The sequence below is a fragment of the Camelus dromedarius genome, chromosome 3 (assembly GCF_036321535.1).
Source record: "Camelus dromedarius isolate mCamDro1 chromosome 3, mCamDro1.pat, whole genome shotgun sequence".
NCBI lineage: Eukaryota > Metazoa > Chordata > Mammalia > Artiodactyla > Camelidae > Camelus > Camelus dromedarius.
In genome coordinates this window covers 95,887,866-95,898,506 of record NC_087438.1, presented here as the reverse complement: position 1 = coordinate 95,898,506, position 10,641 = coordinate 95,887,866, and positions in this window count along the sequence as shown.

The following is a 10,641-nucleotide window of genomic DNA, read 5'->3' as shown; positions in this document are numbered from 1 at the left end:
TATATTCAATATCTTGTAGTACCCTTTAATCAAAAGAAATATGAAAATGAATATATGTATGTATATGCATGACTGGGACATTATGCTGTACACCAGAGATTGACACATTGTAACTGACTATACTTCAATTAAAAAAAGAAAGAAAGAAACACGGGTTGTATCAGGTGATCCCCTGAGGTCTCTTGGGACTCCCATTGTCAATCGTCACTGGAAGTGGGCACGTACAGCAGCCACAGGCCAGTAAGGGCTCAGACTCAGGGATAAGGGTCTGGGTTGCTCCACTGGGAAAGTCACCTAGGCTAGCAGAAGTGTGAGACAGGGGAGGGGAGGACAAGAATCAGTCATGACTTCAAGACCAAGGTCAGCAGCCACTCAGTAACCCACCCCGTACATGATTTCCTTGAGAGTGTCACCTATCAGAATCCTGCAGAAGCTCTGGGTGGATGGGGTGACCTTACCATGAAGAGCCAGTGGGTATGAGTGGTGCCCCTTCCAGGAGACTTGCCCTTGGCAGAGATACCTGGGGAGGTTATGCCCTCCTAACTTCCCTGCCTCCCTGTAGTCAGCAGCCAGTGCCTTGGGGAAGCAGAAGACCAGCCCCACCAGGGGCACCAATGAGGGGGTACAAGTCTGTTCCAGAGCTTTGTGAGGGACTGGGCTGAAGCTGGTCTCCTGCAGGGACCACACCCTGCTTGGCTTTCTGCCTCTGACCTCTCCTGTTCCCTTCACTCGCTTCTCCCCACAGCAATCTCTCAACAAATCCAGTCCTCAAGGCTGTGACTCTAGGGAACCACCCTCAGTTAATCCTGATTGATTATTTTTTATACAATTAATAGCTTATGTTCCTGGCTGTTAGATATTCCCAAATAACATAACTTTTTTTTTTTCTGGAAAGCTTTTTTTTTTTTTTAAAAATACATATGTATATATATGTACTTTTAATTGAAGTATAGTCAGTTTACAATGTTGTGTCAATTTCTGGTGCACAGCACAGTGCTTCAGTCACACATGAACATACACCAAATAACATAACTTAACAGCTGCATAAAGTTCTGTTATAGAAATGTAATTTGTTTAACTAGTCCTGTCTCTAAAATTTAGATTGTTTTCAAGTTTTCACTATTATAAATCATGCTGAGAAGAGCAGCATTGTTGCTAAATGTTTGTAAACATTCTAAATGAGCTTATTAGGTTCAATTCTTATAGGCAAAGTTGTGAAGTCAGAGGTCAGAAACATTTCACATGGCTGTTAATATAAATGTCACGAACTTGGCCTCCAGGAGGATTGTGCCAGTGTATGAGCCCACAAACAGTTTATGACTTTTCCCTGTATCTAGAGAATAATGATTTTTAAAATGTGCCAATTTGATAGGTGGTTTATTAGTTCAATGTGCTTTATTTTGGTTACAAGGCAGTTGACTGGGTCATAGTTTGACATTTGTATTTCTTGGTGAAGTGCCCAATCCAGGCCTTAGCCTGTTTTCCCACTGATGTGTTCCTTCCCTCCTTGATTTGTTTGAGCTCTCCTTGTAGTTGATTCAAAGTATAGGGAGCTGTCAGTGGTTAACGTCAAGGGCGCCTCACACCTCCCCAGGGTAGAATGCTGGGGTGGAGGTGCTGCGGCCTCTCCCGTCGTTTTAGAGAGGAGAAATGAGGAACAGCCGGGAACGTATGGCACGAATTGGGTCTCCCAGCTCCCAACTCAATTCTCTCTACCACCTTTGTCCGAAGCAAGGACAGAAGAATCGACAGAGTAGCAGCCACTATTGGCCAATCCCCAGGGGTAAGGAGGAAAGAGGCTCCCCTTCTTCTGAATCCTCACTGGACAGTCACTGAGAACCTGGTACGTGTCAGATGTGCTGCAAGCACTGCGTATATGTGCTACCATCGTCTCAAGATCCTGATGGGTATGTGCTACCATTACCCCCATCCTGCAAATAAGCAAGCCAAAGCTCACAGAGAGTGAAAAACTTACAGTAACTTCACAGGCGTTAAGGGATGGAGCTGAGATCCACGAACCAGTCTCTCTAACTCCAGAATATGTGATCTTCACGAAGGTTGTGCTGTTTATGTTACATTTCCACGTTGAGATATCTTTGGGAGACGGAAAAGAACATTATGCACAGTTCTCCCCTAATAGAGCCACTGCCAGTCCCTGCAGTGTGTTTTCTTCCCTTTCCTCCTGCTGCAATCATTCTGTACATCCAATTCTGTAACTTGACTTTTTCTCACTCTGTGTTTTTCCATATTGCTTCATGGATTTTATAGGCATCGTTTTAATGACCTGCATAATCTTTCTTTGTGGGGCAGATGCTAACTTCTTGAATTTAGTGTTCTCCCACTGCAGATCTTGGGAGAACTTCTGGGGACCCCCGCTGTCTATTCTATAGTTCTTCATGACTTGATAACTTCATGCCTTGAATGAAATAATACAAATTTAACTTGCAAATTGCCTAAAGACGTCTTTCATAGTTGTAGGCATCTGTAAATTATACACGAATATGCGTGTAGCCAGGCAAATTCTTCTTAACACTTTGACTTAAAAAAAAATCTAGTGGAGAAGAGTGTATAAGTGATTACAATTTCTTCTCTAAGTTTCTCAGTCCATAAAGGGGCGAATGACCTGCTTATGTGAGCCTCATGTGTGAGACTTTAATAAGACATCACTGTGTAAGTTGTAAAGCATCTTAGAGGAACAGCAGTGACACTGCTGCATCGTATTTATAGTGCTTCTCATGTGCAGACACTCGGCACTGGGAGTTTTACTTCTTAATCCTCCCCACAGCTCTATAAAGAAGGCACGCCATCATTGTTCCCATTTTACAGGCAAGAAAATGGGCCCAGAGAGGTTAACCGACTAGTCTGAGAGTCCAGAGCGAGTAAGAGGCCGACCTGGTGTTTGAACCAAGCTCCCCATAGCCTCGGTGCTCTGTGCAGGCAGCACAGTGATGGAGATTTGGGTCTACGGCAGACCTCTGGGACTGTCTTGCCCTTAGATGATGCCTTCTTAGAGTGGTTCACTCTTGGGGGCTTAAGCTGATTCAGTTTAGTGTGTAGGACTTGGTGACCCATCTGTATTCCATTTTGGAAGTTATAGTAGGAAATATTTATAGGAGGTTTGGTTTTGGGTCAAGCTAGTTTCCTGGGTGGTTTTAGAAGTCCTTTTGAGTTGCTCATGCTCCAATAAGACTGAATGCTCCGACTTCTCTGGGGGCTCAGTGAGCTAGTCTGGCTCATTGGGTTGTGTTTCCGAGGCTCACCTGGCTCTGCGTGACTTCCCTAGTTCCAGTTTCGCATTCTTGTTTCCATTCCACTGGAGAGTTTCCTCCATTTTGCTCTCAGTCTTGGGATTCTTGCTGCGTTGGGGCCTCTTTGAGCAGCCTTGCTCTCTGGAGGCACAGCCAAGCTCTCTGTCCACCCAGCATCTCCAGCCTCCATCTCCCTGAGGTATGAACCTGCATCACCCCCCAACAGAAACCCTTCTAAAGGCCGAGACCTGATTTTGACCTGAAAGGGAAGGGGGCCCCTGCCAGCCTGTTTCGAATTTTTGCCGTGTGTATGGAGGTTGATGCCAACACAGGGTATATTTCTCTGCTTTAAATGAACAAAAAGCTAATGAGAAAAAGAAAAGACACTTGGCTGGCTTTTCTGGGAGAGGAAAGGAAAATTGTCTTCAAGTCTCTGAGAGCTTGTTATTTAGTCAACAGAGATCAAATATCTTGATATTTTCCATCTCAGAGCACAATGTAAGGGAAAGAGAGTGAGGCAGGCCTGCATCAAGCTGCAGACATCAACTTAGAAGCCAGAATGCCTGGGTTCAGATCCTTCGTCATCTTGAGCAAGTCATTTAACCCCTCCACACCTCAGAGTCCTCAACCACAAGGTGGGAGAACTGTGGCACTTGGTTCCCAGGGTTGGGTGAGGAACTTTTAATTGAACAAACACCCATATAACATGTATTCTGTGTAAGCACATTGCAGATATAAACTTGTTTAATCCTCTTGGTAACCCTATGAGGTGAGCACTGCACCGTTTTATTGATTCTAAGATGCATGCTGTTTTAACTTCTCTGAAATGGAAGCAGCCAACAGCTGACAGTGCCTTACAAACTCCAGGGATTGTTTTAGCCATTGCAGAACTAAGAGAATGTTCCAGACAGAAGGATGTCCTAGCTTTTTGGGAACCTACAGGAGCACAAAAGAATCAAACGTGAATTCTCTCCAGCTGGGCCAAGCCAGTTTACCTCCAGTGGTACAAACAGGTGCTGAAGTCTTCCCAGTTGGAGGAAGCTCCACGGGGCAGGGGCTGTCCCATCCCCCTGCTGTGCCCCTGGCGTCATCTTGCCTGGCACGCAGGGCCTGCTCAGCAGCTGACTGTTGAATGAGTAAATGACGATTCAGAGGTGGCCTTCCCCAGAGCAACTCAGGCCCTTCCTTCTCATCCCCAGTGACTATTCACAAATGCATCAGTGCCTGGAAGTCTCTCTCCCATGATCCCTGGACACCTCATTGGACTTCAGTTGGAGGATTGCAGAGGTGGGTCAAGACACCACCTTACCTTGTTTCACCATGTATCTTGCCAGCGGCCGTCACTCTTAGAGGTAGAGAGGGCCTCAGTATTCCTGGGTGAGGATCAAATGTGTGACCCCTGGCAGCCAAGTACTATCTTACGCTCCGTGATGATGAGGTTACATCACCATTATGGACCCTGCAGCAGATCAAGTTTTTTGGTGCCATGTTCAGTGAGTCATAGTTGTCAGTGCCTTTTGAAGCATATAAATCACAACTGTGAATAATTAGTATGATATTCCATTTCAATCTTGTTTCATGGGACAGGACACTAGATTTCATGACAAAGATATATATTGTGTATAAATGAACTAGTAACGCGTCAGAAGGTGACTTTGCACTAGTGTGAAATTTAGTGTGGGAGGTGGGGGAAACAGAGGGCAGTGGGGATGGCACCTGTGGGGCTGAGTGCTGTGGTGGGTCACAGTGGGGCCTTTGATATCAGGTGGTGGCCAGTTGAAATACTGGCTCTTCTGTTTACTCTCTGAGGGATCCCGAATGAGGGACCACACAATGCTGGGACTCAGTGTCTCCCTCTGTGCAATGGGGCTTATCTCAGTGCCTACTTCCCAGGGGGTGGTCGTGAGGATTACATTAGATAACACACAGGATCTCAGTATCTGACATGTCATAAGTGCTCTGTGCACATCAGCAAATGTTACTAATACTGTCACCCTCGTGACTTTTCTCTCTGTGGTCAGGACTTTGACTCCCTCAGCTCTGTCCCTGGGTAGTTACTTGGCCATTAGGCTTTTCTGACAGTTATTTTCGTTTCTTTGTGCAGTCTTCATTTGCTTAAAATCAATTTCCCCAAACTAAGTTGCCCATTTGCCATGGCACTGCGTTGGGGGAAGAAAGCAAGGAGGCATGTGAGGTGGGGGTGGCAATGGGGGATGCGGGCGATGGAGAGAGATGGAGGGAGGCTGGCTCTGCTGAACACACATAATCAATAGGTGAAACTGACATGTTCATAAAAGTTACAGGCCCTACTGGGCAGCTGTTTTCAATGGTGCCAAGAAATGCATCAATTTCATTTTTCCTCTTCTTGGGGCCAGGAAGTGTTCCAACATCACTCTCAAACCAACAGAACAGCCTATGAGTGGAGAGGTCACACCATCCCCCTCTGTCACCACCTTCCATCCGCAGAGTGTTGGGGAGTTATGATATCAACATAAACCTGGCAGTATCTTTGCTTCTGAGAAGAAAAGGAAATAAATGCATTGAGCCATGGGCATTTACCAATTCACTCAGTATTTATTGTGTACCCTCTATGGACCAGATGCTTTTTTAGGCATTGCAGGTTCAGCAACAAACAAAACAGACACACACCTGGACCCCGCCCTGGTGCCCTGAGTGTTTGGTGGGAGATGGACAGCTGTGATGAGTGCCATGAGGTTGTCAGGGTCACAGGAGCCTTTTCTGAGGACTTGGAGTAAAGCTGTGACCTGAAGGGTGATGGGGCTGGCTAGGAGGAGGGCAGGGAGCGAGGAGAGCATCCAGCTGTAGGGAGCCCCCTAAAATGCCCTGAGGTGGAGGGGCAGGGTGCAGGTGATCATTAGGGGAGGGGCTGGCAGCCCCCAGCCCTAGTAGGTGCATAGGTCGTCATGGGGGGTGGTCCCTGATCTTCACCCTGAGAGCCTGGAAAGGTCAGTAAGGAGAGAGAAGCGATCATGTTTATACCAAGAGACGACCACTCTGGAGCCTCTATGGAGAATGAATTACACACAACCAGCCGAGAGGCAGAGACCCTTGTCAGGGGCCTGGCAGAGTGCAGGTGAGAGGTGTCTGGAAAGTGGACTCTAGAAGCAGAGCAATGGAGAAGAGTGGGTGGAACTAGAAATACTGCAAAGGTAGACTGGACAGATTGGTGACTCATTGAAAGTGGTGGCTGAGAAGGAGGTCAGAATGACGCTAGCATCCGGGGTGCTGATGGTCATTTTCCTGGGGCAGGGATGTGGGCAGGGGAGCAGGCTTGGCTGGTGGATGCGGCTTCAGCATTCAATTTTGGACTTACTGAGTTCAAAAATACCAGTGAGTCAGGCGCCAAATGGAGATGCCACGTGGCAGGTTGGTATATGAGTCTACAACTCAACACAAACCTAGGCTGAGGACAAGTATCACAGGCTCCTCTTTTATCAGATGGGGCCCAATGCGTGATTCTCATTCCAGCCAGCAGAGCATCAGAAAGTGTGGGCTCCACCTAGAACCTTCCACGACTAGATCTGTCTTTCTCTCTGTCCGTGACCTTGAGCAATTCACCTAACATTTCTGTGCGCCCCTGTCCCCAGCATAAAATTGTGATAGTTATGTCTGCTTCAGACTACCCATGTTTGAGGATCCATTAAGAGGAAAATAAAACATGTGGGGCTCTTTGGAAATAAGAACTATGTTAAAACAAGGAGTTATTATAGTTGTGTGTAAGCCAATGACAAGCAGAAATACAGCCCCGAGGCTCAGTATTGATTTTGGTCCCGGGTGCTTCCCATGGCTGAATAAATCTGACATCTCCCCTCAAGCGCTGGCCGAGCTGATGGCAGGTCTCCAGCTTCTAGCTCCTTGCCCCCGCTCCAAGGTTATGTCCTTTCTCTGCTCGGGCCAGATCCAGCACCCTGACAACTGCCTGGGCTGCTCTGGCTGCCCTTCCACCCTGGTGGGTGGTTACAGGGAAGATTCCAGTTGTAAAGTTGGAGCCTGGCCAAAGGCAGATGCCCTCTCATTAAACTTGGGACAGGCTCAGCCAGAAAAGCAGAGCTTGAATCTGCAGAACAAGGAGTTTGACGGCGATCAAAGGAAACGTCCCCAGACAAGTAGTTTTCAAACTTTAGGGTCAGTTAAGGATTATAGAGCTGGCATCAATCATTCATTCAGTTATTGGATAAAATTTATTGAATGCCCACTGCATGCCAGGCTGTGAGATAAGCCAGGGGATATAGGAGTGAAAAAGACAATATTTTTGCCTTTGTGGAATTGATATTTGAATTGGAAGAGAGAGAGACAACAGGACAAAATAACTCTTAAGGGAACAACTGAGTACAGAGATGGAGAGTAGTGATGTGGCTGGGATGGGAAGGGCTTGTTTTAGATGGGGTGGTCAGAGAAGGCTTCAAAGAGATGGTGACATGTGAGCTGAGATTTGACAGCTAAGAGGGAGCTGAGCTGTGAAGAGCAGGGAGAGGACCATTCAGGCAGAGGGTGTGGCCAGTGCAGAGGACTGAGGTGAGAACATGCTTGGCATGTGTGCAAAGCCATGAACAGGAGCGTGGCTAAAATCCAGGGAATCCAGGGGATGCGTTGGGGGCGGATGGTACAGGGCTTTATTGGTCACGGGAAGGAGTCCGGATTTTTGTGTTAGTGTCCTGGAGAGCCACTGAACAGTTTTATACGAAGGAGTAATTTCTGTTTTAAAAGATTGCTCTGACCCATGTGTGGATAATGGGTTGGAAGGGAAAGGAAAGAATCAAGGAAATTAGCCACGAAGCCACTGTAGTCCTCCAGGTGGGGAGTGATAGCCAAGTAGACCTGGTGGTGCCCATGGGTGTGGAATCAGGAGGCTGGACTGGAGGGGAGTTTGGAAGTGGAGGGGACCATCTTGCTGACAGATGGGCAGCGAGGGACCAGGGAAAAGGAGGGATTGAAGATGACTTGTAAGTTCCTGGCTTTAGCAGTTATGTGGATGGGGATACATTTATTGTTATAGGGATGACTCTAAGCACAGGTTTGTGGAGGGAAATCTAGACTTCTGATCTGACCTGGTAAGGTTTGACATGCCCCTGGGCATCTGGAGGAGATGTCAAGTATGATGTTGGACATCGAGTTGGAAATTATCACATACTTCCGGGTTGGAAATGCAACTGGAGAATCTCAGCACAGGACAGGACATGAACACCTAGAAAGGGCAGACAGCCTTGGCCTGAGCCCCGAGAACCTCTGGTATGTACATGGGGAGCAGGAAAGCCAGGAGGGATGGAGCCTAAAGGAACTTCTCAGAGGTCAAGGAGGGGAGAACTGAGGGCTTACTCTTGGTGGGGTGACTTGGAGGAGGCTGCTGATGGTAACAAGTCATGTCAGTTGGTCAGTGAGGGTGAAAGGATGATTAGTGGGGGTGGACAAAAGAATTGGAGCTGAGAAGACAGAAAGGACGCCAGGGGACAACTCTGGAAAAGTTTTGCCAACAAACTGGGCAGAGAAATGGGGCAGTAGCTACTTCCTTGGGTTTCCATGAAAGTTAGAAATGTTCTCTCCATCATTTCTACACCCCTCTTCTGCTGTGATACCCCCAGGACATGACATTGAATTACCTAAGATATTCCCATGATAAAATAAGCCGTGGATGCCATGAAGTCCCCCGTATAATAGTTGTGACTCTACTCCTTTTTCTCCCTTTGAAGAAAGCTTCTAGGAATGTAAATCAGTCAGAGTGATATTGGAATAAGCATCTGTTACTTTTTAGGAAAAAATCATAATCGAATTTCCAAACATTAAACTGCATGCAACCAAATTTGCAGCACAACTTAAAACTGACTGCGTCACACATGTTGGGGTATGTGGGCTGAGAACCGTGGTTCCAGACCCTGATTGGGTGCCACTCATTTGTTCACTCATCCAGTATTTTCTGAGCACTTGCTACGTGTCAGGAGCCTGGCTCTGAGCACCGGGGGCAGTGATGAACCAGCTAAATTTGGCCTCTGCCCTCAGGGAGCTCCGGGCAGGCAGGGACCCAGATAAGGAGTAAGTGATTTCAAGTGCAGTGACCTTACAGCTGAGAAGCATTGTGTTCTCAAGAGTTACCAGCGTCCTGGCCTGGCGCACTGTCTGAAGAGGTCAGGGGGCATAAGCCAGGAGGTGAATCATTGAGGCCTGTGTTGCAGGTGGGTGTGATCAGCAGCCCCAGCAGAAGTGAATGCCCGGTGCTAGAGGGAGCCCATCTCCACTGAGGTCCATACAAAGGCCAGCCTGTCTGGGAAGTCAGGGAAGGAGAGGGGAGTGGGTGGGGCAGGGAGGCGTCAGAGGCAGCCAAAGAGGTGGGCAGGGCCAGGTGAGCTGGGCCCAGAGCTCCAGATGTGAATTCAGTCTTTATCAGGAAAGCAACATGAAGAGACCAAAGTGTGCATTGAGAGGAGATGGGTGAGGATGTCGGATCTGTTCTTTTTTTTTTTTTTTTTGGAAGCTTTCTATTTTTTTAAAATATATTTTTATTGAAGTACAGTCAGTTTACAATGTTGTGCAAATTTCTGGTGTACAGCACAATGCTTTAGTCACACAGGAACATACATGCAATCGTTCTCATGTTCTTCACAATAGGTTGCTACAAGATATTGAATATGTTTCCCTGTGCTATACAGCATAAACTTATTTATCTATTTTATATATAGTAGTTAGTATCTGCAAATCTTGAACTCCCAATTTATCCCTCCTCCCACCCCACCCCGGGGTAATCATAAGTTTGTTTTCTATGTCTGTGAGTCTGTTTCTGTTTTGTAAATAAGTACATTTGTCTTTTTTTTTTTTAGATTCCACATGTAAGTGATATCATGTGGTATTTTTCTTTTCGTTTCTGGCTTACTTCACTTAGAATGACATCTTCTAGGTTCATCCATGTTGGTGCAAATGGCCTTATTTTATTATTTTTTTATGGCTGAGTAGTATTCCATTGTATAAATGTACCACAGCTTCTTTATCTAGTCATCTGTTAATAGACATTTAGGTAGTTTCCATGTCTTGGCTATTGTAAATAATGCTGCTATGAATATTGGGGTGCATGTGTCTTTTTGAATTAAGGTTCCCTCTGGATATATGACCAGTGAGATTGCTGAGTCATATAGTAAGTCTATTTTTAGGTTTTTGAGGAATCTCCATACTGTTTTCCATAACGGCAGCACCAAACTGCATTCCCACCAGCAGTGTAGGAGGGTTCCCTTTTCTCCACACCCTCTCCAGGATTTATCGTTTGTGGACTTTTCAATGACGGCCATTCTGACTGGTGTGAGGTGATACCTCATTGTAGTTTTGATTTGCATTTCTCTGATAATTAGCAATACTGAGCATTCTTTCATGTGCCTATTGGCCATTCGTA